The 20,171-nt window shown below is 42.1% G+C and overlaps 1 protein-coding gene and 1 long non-coding RNA gene across 2 annotated transcripts in view; both read right to left on the bottom strand.

The window, feature by feature from the left end:
* FLRT2 (fibronectin leucine rich transmembrane protein 2) overlaps nucleotides 1-20,171 on the bottom strand; it is a 107,862-nt gene that overhangs the window by 58,657 nt on the left and 29,034 nt on the right. The gene's annotated exons all lie outside the window — the stretch shown is intronic.
* Nucleotides 848-19,487, bottom strand: LOC139185409 (uncharacterized). Its single transcript, XR_011569038.1, has 2 exons — nucleotides 15,863-19,487; nucleotides 848-15,483 (listed from the first exon to the last, which is right to left on the bottom strand). It is a non-coding gene; the product is annotated as an uncharacterized lncRNA (long non-coding RNA).

The following is a 20,171-nucleotide window of genomic DNA, read 5'->3' as shown; positions in this document are numbered from 1 at the left end:
TTGTGGGGCCCGATAAGCCCATTCAAGAGAGAGAACTTTTGTTTCCCCACTTCCAACCTAACTTCTATATACTTACAAACAAGGAGAGTCGGTGTGAGGACATCTCTCTTTCTTGAGCTGCAGAGCGCCTTGTTGTGGCACTGTTTACTTGCTCAGTCGTGTCTGACTCCTTTACAACCCCATGGACTGTAGCCTCTGTCCATGGGATTTCCCAGGCAAGAGTACTGGAGTGGGCTGCCATTACCTTCTCCAGCCCAGGGAGTGAGCCTACATCTCTTGTGTCTCCTGCATTGCAGGCAGATTCTTTACTGCTGAGCCACTGAGAAAGCCCACAGATCCCGTGAATCAATTCTAAAATTTGTGTTTTTTTTTTTTTTTATATCCACCAATAGAGGTATTGGTGGATATTTATTGAGTATCAAGAAATATTTCATTAAGAACAAATTGTCCTCAGCTCCAGAAAGTGGGAAACGGAGTTCTAAGTCACAGAGTCCCTTGTTTCACCCACATTCACTCCACTCAGAGTTACCCAGGAGTATCAGATATACACATTCAATATTTACCTTGAGCCTCTTTTAGACTAAGGAATGTGTAGGATGATCTGGGTCCAGGTTTCAAAATCTGAGAGAGATGATAGAAGTCCAGGAGCAAAGGCTGGGGATAAACAACCTTCAGATGGTGAAGGCTGCGTCCACACAGCTGGACCACCGCCTCGGCAATCACAGCAGCTAAAGGCACCACGCTAGTACTGCCATACTCATAAGATAGGTATGCCCGTTAACTGTACCTGAAAACTTATTAAATAAAAGCCAAAGTGAAAACATCTGCTCACCTAGTGACGACAGGGTTTTCTTTTCTTTTCTTTTTTTTTTTTTTGCTGAGTCAGTCTATACGAAGCATGGACGGTACTCAGAGATCAATTTCAGTGGAAATGAATCCCAGTGGTGTTGACCATGACCTGATCTGCTCTTAACAATGGCCAAGGCCTTTGTTTCCTACCTTACCCAGTATGTCTTGGGTAAATTTTTTTTTTCCAAAGTAGACTAAAGAGATGCAATTTACAAACACTGGAAAAATATTCCACTTGGAAGAATAACTATTTGGATAGACAACAAATTGGTCAATGGAGAGGTCTCAGATTCCTCACACATCTCATCAAAATAAAGTTCTGAAATTTAGGAGATGGTAGCTGTATCCATATGCGAAACGTTGGAACAGATTTCCACATGAAGAGATGGCTTAATAGGAGCTGTGTGGCTACGTTCCTTTGCACTCGAAAAGAAACTCTTCAATTTATTTCAGGAGTAAAAGTGAATGCAGCACTGGCAAAATGCAGCATTAAGGGAAGGAAACAAATACAAGATTTTAAAAAGTCACCTTCAAGTTTCTTTCTAATACAATGATCCTCCAAAGGTTTAAGATACAAGTTTGCAGGCTATACCAAAGCCTCCACAAATCTATTTTTGTATAGGGATCCTTTTTGACCCCTTGGTATTAACACCTGTGAAAGAGTCAAGACTCTTCTGGCTTTCTACGCCATGAAAAGTTGCCAGGTAAAATAAGATACTTCGAATACAGCATGGGACTTAGACATGCAAACAAATATTCACTGCTTATCAGAAATTCAAATTTAACTGGGCATCCTCTATTTTTGTTTATTATATCTATTAACCCTGTAATAAAGAAATGGCAACACACTCCAGTATTCTTTCCTGGAGAATTCCAGGGACAGAGGAGCCTGGCGGGCTACAGTCCATGGAGTCACAAAGAGTCGGACACAACTGAGCCACTGACACACAGAAGGCTTCCCAGATGGCTCAGTGCTAAAGAATCCACCTTCCATGGAACAGATGCAGGTTTGATCGCTGGGTCAGGAAGATCCCCTGGGGGAGGAAATGTCAACCTTCTCTGGTACTCTGGCCTGGAGAATCCTTTGGACAGAGGAGCCTGGCAGGCTACAGTCCATGGGGTTGCAAAGAGTCAGACAGGGATGAGCAACTGAGCACACAACCCTATAATAGAACAATCAAGAAGTCATGAGCAAATTGTGAATGAACTATTTTCGAGCTGGGTAATGGCACAACCAGAAGTCCTTAATCAGTGGCATTTTTCATGCTTTCCTGGGAAGCTCTTTGAAAATGCAGATTCCTGGGACCTTGCCCTAGAGGTGCATTCTCCTATGGGTTGAGAATGACTGTTTTAACCCAGACTAATAAAAATAAATGAGGAAGACGCAATAAGCCAGATTTCTCTGATGGCTCACATCACTCCACTATGGCTTTAGAGGTGGCTCAGACGTCCTAAATCTTAAGATGGTATGAACTTGAGAATAGCCAAGGTTACAATGTAAAACAAATACTGGTTAAGAAAATACTGTCACAAACCACTTCTTCCTTAGCCACATGAGGACACCGAGGGAAAATCACTCACTAAATTAGCAACCCAGAAGCGCAACCTAAAATAGCATCTTTGACACCTGATGCCAGAATCCACCCCATGCTGTCATTTCTAAACAGTTCCTCCTTGCATCGTCTTTCTCAGACAGCTGAAAGAGCTGGCACACCCAACAGAAGGAGCTGAGACATTCTTCTCCCCTGAGCTAATGTGTGAGCTCCTTCGCCCCCGTATAATATGTCCAATCGCTGTATAACAGAATAATATCCACACACGAATCAGGAGCTAGTTCAATAGACGTGTCTTCATTGTATCAGTAAATGCTAACACAACGTTAACAGCAAGTAAAGAAAAATCAAATTGTTCTTTGCTGAAAATAAAGTTCCATTACTTACTTTTTGTTTCCAAGGATATGCCGTTTGTGTGTATGTGTGTGTGTTGCCTATGAAGGGACAGAAATGATGGAGGAGGGAGTGTTCCCTTCTCTTACCATCAGAATTTTTCCCTCTGAGATACGTGTGTATGTGTGTGTTAGTCTCTCAGTTGTGTCTGACTCTTTGTGATCCCATGCAGTGTAGCCCACCAGGCTTCTCTGTCCATGGAATCCTCCAGGCAAGTATATTAGAGTGGATAACCACTCCCTTCTCCAAGGGATCTTCCTAACCCTGGGATTGAACTTGGGTCTCCTGCATTGCAGGCAGATCCTTTACCATCTGAGACAGCAGGGAAACCTTCTCTGGGGATATACTGGTCATTTACATTAGCTCCCTTCCCATCCTTCTATTTACAATACATAAAAACTTTCCTTCCAGCGAAGCTATGTTTGACAATCCTGGGTTGCTAACTGTGAGGTCCAAATGACCAAAAGGATGACTCAGCTAAAGAAAGATGTTAACACAGAAACTCTGGTGCATCAGTGATTAGGATGGTCAAGAGCTGGAAAGCTAGAACTGAAGCGTGGGTCTGGGTGCAGGAGAAATTCAATGGACTGAAATTTAGGGGTTAAAGCTCTGTCTTTAGAGCTTTTCAGATTTGCATTTAAGTCCGAGTTCTGTCCTGACTGGCCCTGAGACCTTGGGCAGGTCACTCAAATTCTCTGTGCCCCTTGCTGCTGCTGTCGCTTCAGTCGTGTCTGACTCTGTGCTGCCCCACAGACAGCAGCCCATCAGGCTCCCCCGTCGCTGGGATTCTCCAAGCAAGAACACTGGAGTGGGTTCCCATTTCCTTCTCCAATGCACGAAAGTGAAAAGTGAAGTCACTCAGTCGTGCCCTACTCCTAGCGACCCCAAGGACCGCAGCCTACCAGGCTCCTCCGTCCATGGGATTTTCCAGGCAAGAGTACTGGAGTGGGGTGCCATTGCCTTCTAGGCATCTGGAAAATGTAAGGCAGCAGATAATTCAATGAGCTCCTATAAGGATTAAATACACGAGAATTTGTGAAGCACCTACCGCAGGGCAGGGCATGTTCTCATTAAATGGGAAGAATGAGAAGCAAGGGTGTGAGTCTCTGTGGGCCAAATGGGTCGGCCCATAATCATGTATTTGCCAGCATTTAGGCACAGACTCAATCTAGCTACATACAGGACAAATGAGCAACACAAGAACATCAAAACCTATTTACTGTCTACACATACTTACATTCAACCTACTTACATGTCTGCATTGTCTTATAATCACTGAACCAGTATTTGCTCAATAACAACACCGGCCATGAACTTGGGATCTGATTAACTGGTGTAACCAATACAACACATCCTAAAACACGCTGCCCTGTGCCCCTGTCTTGGTTGAGGAGATAACATACATCTCCTGAAGAAGTTAATAAAAATGATGGTTGGATAATAACAACAAAAGGACAACATAAAAGTGCAGAAGGCAGTAGCTGAATCTCTGATGAGCCTTCAGACAAGTGGTGTAACTGATAACGCCCCTGATGACCTCAGAGGAAAAGAAAGCTGCTGTGAGTCACAACAGTCTGGGAATTCTTCATGGAAGATAAGTCACTTGAGACTGGCCTTGAGAGAAGAGTAGGATTTAGATAAGCAGAGAAGAGGAAATCCTAGGGTTATGACACAAAGAAGAGGGCATGGCAACCCACTCCAGCAGGCTTGCCTTGAGAAGCCCGTGAACAGAAGAGCCTGGAGGGCTACCATCCATAGGGTCGCACAGAGTCAGGTACGACTGACGTGACTGAGCACACACATGCATGACACAGGAAAAGCCACAGAAATGAGAAAACACAGGGCTAAGCGATAAGCCATCCAACCAGTCCGTCCTAAAGGAAATCAGTCCTGAATAGTCATTGCAAGGACTGATGCTGAAGCTGAAGCTCCAATACTTTGGCCACCTGATTCGAAGAACTGACTCATTGGAAAAGACTCTGATGCTGGGAAAGAGTGAAAGCAGGAGGAGAAGGGGATGACAGACGATGAGATGGTTGAATGGCATCACCAACTCAATGGATGTGAGTTTGCGCAAACTCCAGGAGTTGGTGATGGACAGGGAGGCCTTGTGTGCTGCAGTTCATGGGGTCTCAAAGAGTCGGACACGACTGAGCGACTGAACTGACCTGAAAGCGATGCCTTACCGATATGCAGTCCATTATCCATGCTGTTTGCAGCACTGAGTTCAGGACACGAAAGTTGGACCGCTGCTGTGCAGGCCTGTGGGTGTCAACATTTTATTATTTGTCTTACCACTCTACATTCTTGGGGCTCCATCCAAAAATATTTTGGTGGCATAGATAAGACTGATTACAAATTAAATAAAATCTTAGCAAACTGACGCTAGTATCCTCCCCACTCCAAACACACACAGACACACACAAATTCCATTTCACTGAAAGCAAAACGACGGCCTCTCAACACATAGTTTACTGGCTGTCTTAGGACAGGAGCCTCTAAGAGCTTTGCTCAGCCAGGTCAAGAGACACTTGATATGGCAAGAAGGTGCTCAGGACTGCTATGTACACAATGCTGTGTTGAAAATGGTTAACCAACAAGGATGTACCACGTAGCACAGGGAACTCTGCTCAATATTCTGTAACCACCTACACTGGAAAAGAATCCAAAAGAATAGAGAAATGTGTATGTACGGTTGACTCACTCTGCTGAGCACCTGAGCTACCAACTCTCACAATATTATTAAGCAACTTTACTCCAGTATTAAAAAGTTTTTCTTTTTAAATTAAAAGAGGGAAGATCTGTATACTTATGTCCATATCACATCTTAATAATGGACGTCACAATGTCCATATCACATCTTAATAATAAAAGAATGACCCAGAAGCCTGAACAGAGTAATGGAAATTTTTGTTTTAAAGTTACTAACAAAAATGTCTAATGAAGGTGAAAAGAAAAATAGAGATGCTGTGTTCTTCAAACATCAAGCACTCTGAGTCAGAAGAGGGTCCTTCTACGGCTCTGCCCCCGTGGCTACACCCCAGTACCTTGTTACAATTTCTTTCACTCTGCAGTGGTAAGACAGTTCCAGAAATACTCAATACCAGATGAATAAAGAGTGGGCTTCCCAGGTGGCGCTAGTCATAAAGAATCTGCCTGCCAATGCAGGAGACATAGGAGGAGTCAGGGTCCATCTATTCGGGGTCAGGAAGATAACCTGGAATAGGAAATGGCAACACCCTCCAGTATTCTTGCCTGGGAAATCCCATGGACAGAGGAGCCTGACGGGCTACGGCCCATGGGGTCACAAAGAGTCAGATACAACTGAGAACACTTGATTCTCTTTTTTGGAATTACACTTTGATGGAAATTCTACAAATTTCAGTGAAAGAGAAGAGCCCAGAGATTAGATAAGACATTTCTTCTTTCTTAGGCCCAGATCAATCACTCCAGCCATTGGGTTATACTTTTTAAACTGCAAACTGTGAATCCTTGAGTTAAAATGTCATAATAGGCACTATTTGGCCATCATCTTTCAATATCCTTTAGGCCCCATAGGGTTCTTTATAGTTTGTTAAAGTTTCTGAAACTAATATTTAGGAGGGTGATAATTTCCATTTTAAAAAGAAATTCTAGAATATAAAACTGTTACAGCAGGTCCAAATATAAACACATTATGTGTTTGTGCATGCTAAGTCGCTTCAGTTGTGTCAACTCTTTGCAACCCTATGGACTGTAGCCCACCAGCTCCTCTGTCCATGGGATTCTCCAGGCAAGACTACTGGAGTGGTCTGTCATGCCCTCCTCCAGGGGGTCTTCCAGACCCAGGGGTCAAACCCATGTCTCCTACATTGGCAGGCGAGTTCTTTACCATAGCACCACCTGGGGAGCCCACACGCATTATAGCCAACCCTAAAGCTAACATCATTGGCTCTTAAAATCATGCACTCTTCTAGAAAAAAAAAAAAAAACTTAGCAGAAAGCGTTCTGTGATAAAATAAAAGTATATCCATTTTAAATTTCAGCCTTGAAATCAGATGAAGAAAAGCCCTGAGATCCAAATCCTTAGGATGTCAGCAGGGCCAAAGACACACTGTAATCACCTTACACCACCCAAACCCAGGACCACTGAGAGCCGTAAGCAGGCATTTTCTTAGGAGATAGTTCTTACAAACACATGAAGCCACAAACACTTTAAAATCTAAACTCTTGATTCATTGCAGACTGCAATAAGTGCAATGGTATATATTAAGACATTGGGACAGTTTTCAAGGAAATGATAAAAAATTAAAGGAAAACACAAGCAGAAAGAATGCCTTTAAACCATGCGCTTCACTCTTAAGCTCTTTCATTAAGAGGGTAAATTAAAGCACATCTATGCAATGCTAAATACACACACACACACAAAACCTCTAAATGCAAATTCATTTAGCTGCTTCCAATACTGTGGTCAGGCTGAGGTAAGAAAGTCCAGCTATGAATTCTAATGCCTAAAATGGAAAGAGTTCAGTTATTGCACGTTCGATTTTTGTAGGTATCCACTTAGCTATTCAGAATATCCTCACATAGATTACAACCTGGAGTTGGAATTTGAAACCTACAAAACCAAGGGCTTTCACTTTCAATATTCAACACAAACTTGGCTTTGGAATGAGAGAAAATCTTCGAAGAAGCCAAGGTATAATCTGGAACAAAGAGGGTAACTTGACTCTCGTGGGTGATGACTGGTAATAGCAGAAACTAGAGAATGAGGAAGGAGGTGATACACAGTCTTAAATAGTGTGAAAGTTTGTCACTTTCTCTTCTTGATTTTTTCCTAAGGTTGAAAGATGATATGTCTGTTTGGAGAAAGCCTGTTTAAAAAGTATAGATTAAATGGATATACCAACATCCCACCAATGCCACTAAGACTCTCTGTCACATTTCATTAGCATGATCCCCAAACTGAACTGGCCAAAACTTTTCAAAGAAAACATCTTGGTAATGGCAGCACTTGTGATGATTTTTATCGCTAACGCAAAATCCTTCCAAAGAGACAGGAAAAAAAAAAAAAAAAGATGCTTTAAAAAACCTTATTTTAGGATTGGTATCCTGCCATTGTCTCACTGGTGTTCAGCAAGATAAATGTATCTTTTAGTAGCTCTGATAAGACCAAAATAAACTGCTACAGCCAAAGGGCTCAGAGACTAAACAAACTTCATCGGAAATTCTCAAAACACACTCCTGGTTGTGACTTTCTGCAGAATTTTATGAGAACTCTAAAGTGCACTCACTGTTGTCCTGGCTCCTCCTGGTTCCTTGTCCCCAGCATTCAGCTCTAAGGGCTGAGCTCAGGGCATCCAGGGTGGTGCTTGCTGCAGGAAATGATTCCTTCTTCCTGCTAACCTTGCCTGCTCCAGCCCACAGTCCTGGCACAGAGGTCTGGGTTCCACGCTCCCTGTTGCCCCTGGTGCCATTTCTTGGTCAGTTCAAGAAATAGACGAGCCCAGTTGTGCCCTTCTCACCTCCCCAGGCTCATAAAAGGAAACCTGTGCTAACAAGGGTCTCCTTAACAATAGATGCTCAGCTGGAAAGGAAGTGTATAATGGCGGAGCTGCTTGGGTAGACACAGCTCCTCTTTTCTTTCTAGAGGGAATTCAAGAACATTGCCCAGAGGCAAAACGATAACCTCTTCTAGTGGCTGAAGTGCCTTCTTTCTCCCCTTGCAGAGCCCTCAGTGGTTTGTCACCATGTCCCAAAGGTGCCTCATGAATACAGCCCTTCTTCTCAGTGAAGCGTCGTGGTTGCTAGGAAATTCACGTCACAATGTTAGGACTTTTCATGATGGGGTTTGCTCATCAACTGGTGTCATGGCTGGAATTTCTAAGATCAAAATTGAACTGCAAATCCGTAAGACAGTAGGATAAGAGGAGACGGGAAGGGATGGAAAGAAGGAGAAGCAGAGAGAAGTGTCTAGCACAGCAGGCACGGTGCTAGACACATGGACCATGTCCATTAACCTCAGAAATGATTCGAGGCTTCTCCATGTTACAGACAAAGAAAATGGGTTTCAAAAGTCAAGTAACTAAGAGGTGAGAGGTAAAGAGAAGAGGAGGAAGTAGCCAAGGTGGAGCCTGCGATGGGATATCTTCATTAATTGGTGGGGAGTGGGTGTTGGATGGCAGGATCAGGACAGTGGATCCCTGAGGAAGTTCGTGGAAACAAAGACAAAAGAAATGACAGGGAAACCAAGTGTGAAGCTCAATTATCATCTTGTGTGCCATTTGCTCCAGAGTTGCTCCAAGCTTCCTGAACATGAGGATACTTTTTTTTTCTTGTTCTTTTTTTATTTTTAATTGGGGGATAGTTGCTGTACAGTGTTTGGCTGGTTTCTGCTGTACAACAATGGAAATCAGCTATAAGTATACATTTATGTGTACTTCCCTGCCTCTCCTTCTCTCTTGATCCTCACCAGAGTACCAAGTTGAGCTCCCAGTGTTACACAGCCACTTACCACTAGCTACCTATTTTACAGATGGCCAATTAACACATGAAAAGATGCTCAACATCACTCATTATTAGAAAAAGGCAAATCAAAACTGCAAGAAGGTATGACCTCACACCAGTCAGAATGGTCGTCATCAAAAAATCTACAAGCAGAAAATGCTGGAGAAGATGTGGAGAAAAGGAAACCCTTCTGTGGTGGGAAATGTAAATTGATACTTGAGAACATTTTTAAGAAAAAGTCCCCATCTATATCATAAGAAGAAGGAAAATTAAATTCAGTTGGAAATAATACTTAGCAGTGACCACTACTCAGTACTAAGGTCTCCTTCACACGTAGTTGTTAAAGATTTTCAATCATTTTTTTAAAATTCTATTAGAATATAGTTGATTTTTTAGAGCCAGTGTGGCTCAGATGGTAAAGAATCTGCCTGCAATGCAGGAGACCTGGGTTCGATCTCTGGGTCGGGAAGATCTCCTGGAGAAGGGAATGGCAACCCACTCCAGTACTCTTTCCTGGAGAATCCCATGGACACAGGGTCCTGGCGGGCTACAGACCATGAGTCAGACATGAGTGAGCGACTCACACGTTCCCTTTCACACAGCTGATTTCCAACACTGTGTTAGTTTGGGGTGTACAGGAAGGCGACTCCGTTATACGTATATACAGATTCATTCTTTTTCAGAGTCTCTTCTCAATAGGGTGCCACAGAGTACTGAGTAGCGCTTCCTGTGTGAGACAGTGGGTCCCGGTTAGTTACCCGTGCGGTAGACAGTAGTGTATGTCAGTGCCGAGCTGCAGACATCTGGATCTCAGCGCCCATCCTCCTTACGATGACCCTTTCCATTGCCCATGCAATTCATTCCCTTCAATAGGAAGCCGAGTGATCAGCCTAGGGACGACCTGGAACAAAAACCGAGTGCTCTGCCTCACAGACCCACTTTCCTCCCCCAGTAGCCCCTTCCCCAAGTCAGCAAGGTTCTGTGAATAGAGACAGTGTCTGCTGCCCTCTCACGTCTTTGTCTTTATTTGTCCCCTGATGAAACAGGAAAAGGGGCAAAGTTTCAAAGGACCCGCCATGAGGAGAACAGAGCTGATGACTCTCCAAATAAGTAGGAAGGCCCCTTGCTCTACAGAGGAGCTGTGCAAGCCTTCTGCAGCCCACCCGCTAAAGAAGGGCAGGTCATGCTGTTCATAGAATTTGACTGGCTGCTTGATCAGTTCCCTTGATCACGTTCTCTTGATCGCTTTAGGAAAACAGAATCTACTGAAAAGTCCTCTGCCAGGTGTAGAGTCCATCCTAAGCACTTTACAGATAGGATGTCCTTCAGTTCTCCCAACAACCGTGTGAGCATGATGCAGAGACAGGTACTGAGGCAGAGAGAGAAGGGGCTGTGCCCAGCTCCTAGGTTAAGTAGTGACAGAGCCAAGGTATAAGCCAGGACGGTGAGCTGAGACTGGTTCTGGAATCCATACTCTCAATCCATATAATATGGCAGCAAGGCAAGCACACATATGACATAGACACAGTGTATCGCTTCCTAGAAAGCTCCATTTCGGTCTAAGACGAAGTGTATGGAAAGAAGCGCCAAATACCTTTGGCGTTTCTATTATGTGCAGGCACCATGCCAGTGACGGGAATACCATAACGTTCAAGACATTCCCCAGATGCCCAAGTGGTTCTGAGGGGATATTATCAAACATGGCAGCTAACCCGGGCTGGTTGCAGCCACTTCTGCAAAGCTCAAATCTACTATCCCGCTCCCAATAATGTATGTGTGAGCACACACCTTCCCCAGTTCCTCTGAAAAAGATTACCCCTGAACAGGGCGTCAACACAGTTTTCATTTAAATAGATTCCAAGAGATGTGTCCTTCTTCCAACTTTCATTGACACTGGTTGAATCATGAGGAATTTTGGTGACCTGTGGAAACTATTTTCATTACTTTTTAGACCAACACAAATATTAATACTGCTGAAAGTTCTGTACTGTATTACCCTTCATCTGGCAGAAACAGACTGTTTTTTTCATCCTGACTAATTCACAAACGACCAAACTGAAACATATTTACGCTTGCTTCATTCCTGGGAAGTTGATATACTGAAGGGGTCTGTTCCTTTTTAGTCATGCCAAAGATTTGATAGGATGCAACGCTGAAACTATTTTTTCAGCCACCGGATGACATTTTTTCTCCCTGCAATGAAGCCAGGAATATAAACCCTGAAGAGTCTACCATACATATCTGAATCAGCTATGGAACAATTCTAAATATTGCATTTTCCCAAATGCTTTCACCAAAATAGCAGCAGAAATCTCCATCTTACACACACACACACACACACACACACACACACTCATGGTAGTAGTAAGGATGGTTTCTTTAGGATTAGACTTGAGAAACTGCCAGGTGCTATCTTATGGGTTTAAAAATCAAAATGATCCTCTAGATACCTCTACAAAGCAATTTCATTCTTGGAAAATTGCCCCAACTTCAGTCTTGAATGTAGTAACAATGTGCGGTATTCATTCTTTGAATATCATCTTCCCTGACCCAGGAGTGAGTGGCTCATCAGGGTACTTAAGGCCACAATCCTTTGATTTTTTTTTTTCCCCTCTAATCCGTCTAGAGACTACTGTTTGCTGACTCATGTGCTCTCGCTAGGGCCCTCAACCAGAGTGACCTGGGCAACTGCCAATAGGAAAGTGGATCTCTGTCCAGGTACATTCAACTTTGCCTTCTAATCTCCATTGTAAGAATCATCAGGATAATTCATGAGAAGACTGCTGCTGGCGCAGCAGCAAATTTCCCTAAACTGGTTGTTTTCCTCTACTGGTTTATCTGTCAGCATGGCCTAGTCCGGCAGAAAGCAGAGACCCATCTTTCTTCTGCTAATGATTGGAGGTATGGGAGAATCTTACAAGAACTGAAGCATTTTGCTTACTCATTCTCTACTGAAAGCATTGAAGTTTCTGTCTGGAGGACTAACAAAGCAGTGGCTTTTCTCCCTTAAGATATGGCCTGTCGCTAGGCATATTATAATAAATTTCATTACAGGTTCTAAACCTTCCCAAGGCCCCATGGATTCAATAAGTAGGAATACATCAGTGTCACACGTCAAGTACACTTTCCCTCATGATTTGCAACGGCTCTTTCAATCTAGGATCTTTTTATGCTATTTCCCAGTGTCTTTTAAGCATGACAACCCAAAATAGTAATTTTTTTTTTTAAGCTAACAACATGTATTTTAAAACTAAGAATCTGAGCACAAAGACCCTCAAGCATATACACCTTAATATAACTCTTGTGAGTTTGGCTCCTGAAATCATTTGAAAATTAAAAAAAATAAATTTGGTCACTAACTGCACATGTACGGGAGAAATGCTGACATTCCTATTTATCAGATTAGGAAACTATCAGGGATCCAGATGTTACATAACACTGCAAATAGCTCCATCAAGGTCATTATTTTTACACCCAGCCCATTAAAACAATTGCAGATTCCCTTGTCTCATATCCACATTTTAACTGAAAATGGATATGACAGATTTCTTATGAGAAAAGTAATAGCACACAAGTGACATTATGACAAAAGCTATTTTTATGACTCCATACAACCTGGGAATATTAATATCACTTCTCATTTGCAAAAACAACTGTCTGACACTGTGGACTGCACGTCTTTTGGGTCTGGAAGAATTTTGTTATCTTCATCTCAATAAAAATAAAAACAAAACAGTGTTTAAAGTAGGGCATTTCATTTCATTTTTCCTAAGATTCCTGAAAGAAATAGAAATGACAGAAATGGAAATCTAGTATAAAATAAGCCTTCAGGATTTCTGTGGCATTGTACCTTGCATGGTCTATACAATATCTTATAAATTCTGTTTCTGAGACTGGTATAGTCCATAACTCCACGACTCTTTTCCTGCTGTCATAGAAATGGTGAGACAGAAACAAGACAAAACCAGTGTTCATATGGTAAATATCTTATCTCCTTCATACTATGAAACAATCAGAGAAACTTTAACAATTTCCCTTTCAGTATCATATAAATTGGTTGGAACCCAATGATTCAGGAGTTTATATTCTCTTTCACATAGAGGAAGTAATATTTTAAATTCCCAAAGACTTGATTGAATCATAAAATTAAATTGTTTGCTTTCTGGTAAGACCAGGAATGCAATCGAGAACTAATTCATGACTCTACAGGAAATATGAGGAGAACAATTTCATGAAACAAAAGGAAATAAATGTAAATGGGTATTATTATGCAATCATAAGACGGGACAAGATAAGCCACATGAAATATGTCTTAATGTACAAACTATCCCATAGAATCAGAATAACAGACACCACTAGGAGTTACATGAATAATGCTCGTCAACTTGCAAGTCATTTTTTTGATAGAATCTCACACCTGATCACTACAAAAACCTTTGAGATCAACACTATTATAATGCCCATCATATAGACGAAGTTGATTTGCAGACCTACACAGTTTAGAACTGTTACAGTAACTTACATATCATTTGTTTCAATCACAATAGGTTCAGTGATATTTTCCTGTGATAGTGTTAACCATGCCTACAAAAGACTCAGAAAAATGGTTCATATTGCAGAATCTCAACTCACAAATGCTTACTTTCTGTATTATCTGTAAGTCTAAAAGGACATTCAGAAAACTAGCCCTTTTTTCCAAAGTCAAAATGTCTTCACATAGGTCTTCCATAAGTGCATTTCAAATGGTCATGTTCGGCCCAATGCACATGTAATGATTCAGGCTCTTAATTACCTAAGCATGTTTCTAAACCAGGTCATTAGTGATGGTTTTTGTTGTTGAATTTCTGATTATCCTACATCTCTCTAAGATAATCATTTTGTATGAAAACAAGGGAAACCAGTGTTTTTTTAATACTCCCAAATCGGTACTCACCAAAGGTTTAAAAAAAAAAATCAGTAAAGCTTCTAAACCTATCCATCCAACTCAAGCAATGCATAGTCATCAGTCACATCAATTCATGAGACATGAAAAGAAAGTCATTTGGTTGTAATATTCTCCATAAAAAGGCAGAAAAGCGCAGATTGCCAAGTACCACTTTGGTTTTCAACCATGTATGTATTGAAAATGCACTGAAGACTGAACCCCTGCCTACCTGATACTGCCCTTGATAACATCATCTTACGGAGCAGTTCAAGGAAAGAAATCAATGGCCAGACTTGCAGCTGTGTATTCTAGTGTCAAACGTAGAAGGACCTTATCACGCTCAGACTTTTACTTGCATCAACACTGTCTTCCTTTTAACTCTAGTATCTTCACTGAGATCTGGAGTCAACTATCATCTATGAAGTTATACACAAATATCAGACACATCCTCCACCTAGGAATAAATGTATATAATAATTCGTATTTTTGAGAGAGAAGTCCAAATTGCTCTGTTGTTTTTCTTTCTCAAGGTCATATAGAGTACTGGGGTTTGGAGGTAACAGAAAATTTGAACCATGTCAGTCACAAAAGAATTGCCCCTGGCAGGGAGGGCAGTGGCATTTAATTCATCTGGCATTTGTTAAACAGCATAGCCTGCAGTCACATAGAGCTGGTCCCATTCCAACTTCATGACTTCCTGATTGTGTAGCCCTGGTGACAGAGGTAACAGTTGTGATATTACTGGGGTGTAACTGTGATAATTCATATTTCATGAAGCTTCTGTGGTAGATACATTAAGTAAGGCAACAGTGTCCAGAAAACCATAATTCTCAAAAACAATGGCAGGTGTTTCTCTTAAGGACCTGATGTCCTATAGATGCATCAAGCTATCGAAACTCACTTAAGAAAAAGAAAACAAATTAACATGTCTTTATTATTTATCTTTATACTTAACACAGTGGAAACAGCCTTCAAAAAGCAAAACAAGAAGCCGGAGTTCTAGTCCACACACCCCTTCTCAATCACCTCTGGGTCTCTGGGACTCAAGAGCTTTGTCTCTTCTTGCCGGGTTCTATTACAATCCATTGATTTTTCCTCACAGTATAACATTTCCTTTGTTTAATTTCATTGGGCCATTTCCCCTGGGTCACTCTGACCGCTTATGTTCCTTGGTGTTTATACTGTTCAACCTTCAATAGATTTCATTTTGAAGAACATGACGCAATCATGTGATGGCATTCTTTCCTATTATTGACCTGTTGTTGCCCAAAGAATGTCCTAAAGAACAGGAAAATAATTGATGCCTATAAGTATCACAATCATTATGATAATTGTGAAATAAATTAGAGAGCCTGTATCTTGATTTAGAAAAAAGGTGGAGAAAGGACGGGAGTTGGGAACTAGCCTCAAGTAGCTGACATTATATACCCATTTACTCCCTCTCTCAGATCCTTGTATCACCTCATCTGACTCTCAGAACAAGGCGTGACTTGGTATTATTAATGTCAGTTTACAGAGGAGGAGACTGGATTTCCAGAAAGCCAATAATCTGCCTCCCAGCCAAAAGATGGTCGAGATTGCACTCAAACTCAGTCCTCTTGATGCCAACTGCCACACATCCTCCGTGGCAAGTCCAGGAATCACATTAAATATTTACCTTATTTACGTTACATTCCAATTTCTTTTGGCTTGCATTTCAGAAATATCCCTTTGGAGACCTAAGTCAGTGGGACTCAACAAGCTGGCCAGCTGTGCAGAACTTTCAGAAGGAGACGATACCTTTCTTCCCATGAACACTCTTCCCCAGTTGTTCAGTAGCTGCTCCAATGACCTGCATTTAGTCCAAGGCTTTACTTATAGTCTGAAAATGCAAATTCTTTCAGGAAATGAATGTTGAGCATCAGTGTCTGTCATGTTTACTGTAGTGGGAGTGAGTTCCAGCTTTTCTTGAGACAGGTTGTATTGGTAAGATAGCTTGAGGACGGAAAAGAAATATGGTGATGGAAGTGTTCCACTGAGGTGAGGCTCAGCTCTGGAATCACAGGGGCACTAAAGCCAAACAAGCAACTGCTAATACAGAGAAAACAAGAATCATGATGAAAACAACGGTACTTTTACTCAAGTCTGGGGCTGTCATAAAGAACTAATGATTCTCAGGGCTACATTACTATTCATTGTACAACAGCGGACATTTACCATTCTGTTTGGAAAGGTTCTGGTGTGATCCTACGTGATCTCATTCCTACTTTATCACTGAACACTAGGCAGCCTTCTGAAACTTTACTCATTGTCAACAATGTCATCCACTGTAATAATGGAAGGAGAATTTCCATGAAGGCAAGGACCATATATCAGGATGCCCTGACTTCCACCTGCCGGGGCTCTGGGAACATTCTAGTATATTTCCAGCACCCATTCTGCACAATACATAATCTAACAGATCGCACCATTAAGCAAGCATCCCTTGCAGTCAAAAATGAGGGCAAAGAAATGCAGAATAAAAATTCCGTTGACTTGAAGAAACCGCATCCTTATTCCTTACGGTATGTTGACAATGGCTGACAAATTCCTAGCGGATATAATCTTGCAGAACATGCATGGTAACGTTTTACAACAACATAAACTGAGATTGTAAGATACCTTGATAAATAGCTACTTTCTCACCCCGGGCTGTGCACTCCCCTCTCCAGACACATGCAGCTCCTATTACCATCCAACAGCCAGGGGAGAATTACATACTTCTCAGGAGATGGCTTCTGAAACGATGAGGAGATGTTAAAAAGCCACACTGAAATCACAGAGTGGTGGAGCAGAAGGATGCTAGGCAGAATGTAATAGCAGCTTTGGAGGCTTTGGAGGCAAAGACATAGCCACTCTGCAACCGCAAGGTAACGGGGAAAAAAAATTTAGTGCTCAGCTCACTGACACCGAGCCGTTAACAAGGTAAAACTACCAAATATTGGTGCAATTTGGAGCTGGCATTTTCTGTTTGGGGAATTGTGATAATGTGACAAGGTTATCGTGATAATTAGCTGAGTAATTAAAGCAGAGGAGTAAGTGCTCTTCTGCATTTTTTCACAGTCAGAAACATCACACTGCAGAAATATAAAGAAGAGAAAAGACCATTCTTCACTCATTTTTTAAAATTTCTCACGAGCATCTCAGAACCCAAGAGCAGGTAGTCTAGAAACACTACCTAGCACCTTTCAATTTTCTTCTCTTGAACCACTTTTTTTTTTTTTTTCCTAGCCTTTACAAATTACTTGTCACATAGCATGGATTCTATGTGTGAAGACTGTCTTTACTGGGAGTTGGGTTTTGGGCTGTGTGAGATCATTTCTAAACCTGATGGGTTAGGATGTCTCTCTCCTTCGTGCTTCCCAATTCTGGACTTAGTTTCAAGCAATCGTATGTTCACCCTGTATCACCTATAAAAACGAGGACAAATACCATTGTTTCACCCAGGCGGGTACAGGTCCACATGCAAAGAGAGACGAGTCAAACTTTAGAAGGAAAGAAACCTACCCGTCCCTGCAGAGTCAGAGCTGGGACAGACAAAGTCTGCTGTTTGTCTGGCAGAACCACTTTCAAGTACGGAAATGAAGGAGCAGCATGAAGAGATCTGGTGAAATTCCTGGGGGGGAGAAGGGAGCTGCTCTGGCAGAGGTACAAGGAAGTCAACGTTTCTGCTCAAATCTTATGGGCTTCTTGAGACAGGTCAACAGTCCTGTCCATTCAGCATGAAGCGATAGCGATGGAGCCAGGAAAACCACTGAATGGTGCTGATGTCAGGGGAAGCCTGGGATCCAAGAGGGAACCTGGAACCTGCCATCCCACCTCTGGGTGGCAGTGGGCAGCACACACCTGGGGAAAGGTGGCTGGTCCCAAGAATGTTCTGGGAGGGAAACTGGGCCACAAGATCCCGTGCAAGACACAGAACTTCTATGAGCCTGCCTTCCCTCATCTGGAAAATAATGACCCTATTCCTCTAACTCGTTGAGCTGCTAGGAGGTAAAAGGGGTTGGGGGGAAGTGTAAAAAGACATCTATATTACATGTACTCAAATGTATCTACATTACACATATATGTGCATATACATATATGACATAGCACATATAATCTTTACTGTGTGCAACTATGGCTTAGCTCCCTGACTCCCTTTCCTTGGGGCAGTGCATTCAAAGGACAGCTGAACATTTTAGAAACGAAAGAACTCATACTCATTTTGGTATAAATTTAGCCCCAAAGTGCTCACTTACTTTGCCTGGTAGACCTCAAAGTGCTTATCTGCTTAACTAAATTCCTGTTTGTTCATCAAAGATCAGCTCAAAGGTTATTCCTTGTGGAGCCTTCCCAGAGGGGAGGTGAACCCCACTTCTCCTCTGCCCCCAGGCCTCTGTGTACCTCCCCAGCCATCACAGCCTGCCCCCCTGACCATCCACCACCAGACTGCGAACAGCTTGAGACGGGGGTTGAGTCCCCAGCACATCTGTACCATTAGGCTGAGCACGTGTTCAGAAAGCATGTGGTGGCTGGGCTGAATTACAAGTTCTTCGGCAAGAGTAACTACGACAGTTGTGTGTGTGCATGTGTGCACATATACATATACATATATACATGTGTGTGTATGTGTATGCATAGACATGCGTACACATCTACCTGTTTAGATGTGTGTTTATCTGGCCACATGACTATATCTTAAATACAGGTTTCTTTGATGAGGACAAGAACCGCTTAGGAAGCTGCTAGCCACCCATATTGCCAGATCCAGAGAAAGCGGTGGGAATAACCGGTTCCTTTATTTCAGATCACCTTATTTCCTAAAGGTCTTAGACTGCTCTGGCAATTGCAGCATCATAGCCATCACTCTATAAGAAGACAGTGTTCAAAATCAGGAGCCAAAAGCACTCAAAAATCAAAACGTTGATCTAGAAGGGAATCTTGCAGCGGGAACTCCCCGCTAAACACCTCGACACCAATGCTCCGGCCGCTGTTCTGAGCAGCTGCCTCTCCCCCTGTCCTTTGTGATGTGATTCTAAACTGAAAGCATTAGGTAGCAAGCAGCCCTGTAATTAAAGCTTCAAACAGAAAAAGATTGAGGAAACACTGAGAGAGACTTCTCTTTTGAAAGTGCATTTCAATTCTCCCCGTGTCTCTGGAAGACAAACGCTTCTGACAGTCTATATTTTACCCCTATTTCATTTAATAATGCAGATTGACGTTTATCCAGGAGCATCGGCCGTGGCTTTACTTTTCATTTTAATCAGCTAAGCACCTGTCCATTCCCATCTCCCCCCCCCACCCCCCCACCACCTCCACCCATCCAGTTTGCTTTTCTCTGATTGTTCTCATTTACTTACTTTTTAAATTAATTTTTGAAGCAAGGATGTATGTTTCATGCTGAAAACAGTAATTCCCTGAAAGATCTGAGTATAACTCTCAAGGCAAAGGAGAGTCTCTTGCCTCCTGTTCTGCTTACAAAATGACAAAGTCATAACACACAGTTGAACACACACACACACACACACACACACACACACACACAGAGGATACACACATTCCAAGAAAGAGGACCAAAGAGACTACACAGAGGCTTCCTTATTCTTCTGATCTGTGCTTATAACATAGTAAGAGATTTTTTTTTCCCCCACAAAATGCCATTATGTGCTTTATTTCCTAAAAAGGATTCCAAGTTTACTATTTCTATAATCATCACTTTCCTTCTAATATGAGCTCATGTTATACATGAGTTCTGAGAAGCATCTTTCATACTTTGCTTTTATTTTATACTTTCTGGGTCTGTGTAGGGACATTAATTCGCCTATCTCTTTTTTCAAAATTGAGGTACCCTTCTAATAATACCTCCTATCCATAAGGCTATAAACTTGAAGAGGAAATCATTTAAGCAAATTTATTCCTCACTTCAATACTCCGTCAGGAGATGTGGAGACATTTCAAGATGCATA

Source organism: Bos indicus, chromosome 10 (assembly GCF_029378745.1).
Source record: "Bos indicus isolate NIAB-ARS_2022 breed Sahiwal x Tharparkar chromosome 10, NIAB-ARS_B.indTharparkar_mat_pri_1.0, whole genome shotgun sequence".
Taxonomy (NCBI): domain Eukaryota; kingdom Metazoa; phylum Chordata; class Mammalia; order Artiodactyla; family Bovidae; genus Bos; species Bos indicus.
This window is presented reverse-complemented; position numbering and strand designations above follow the sequence as displayed.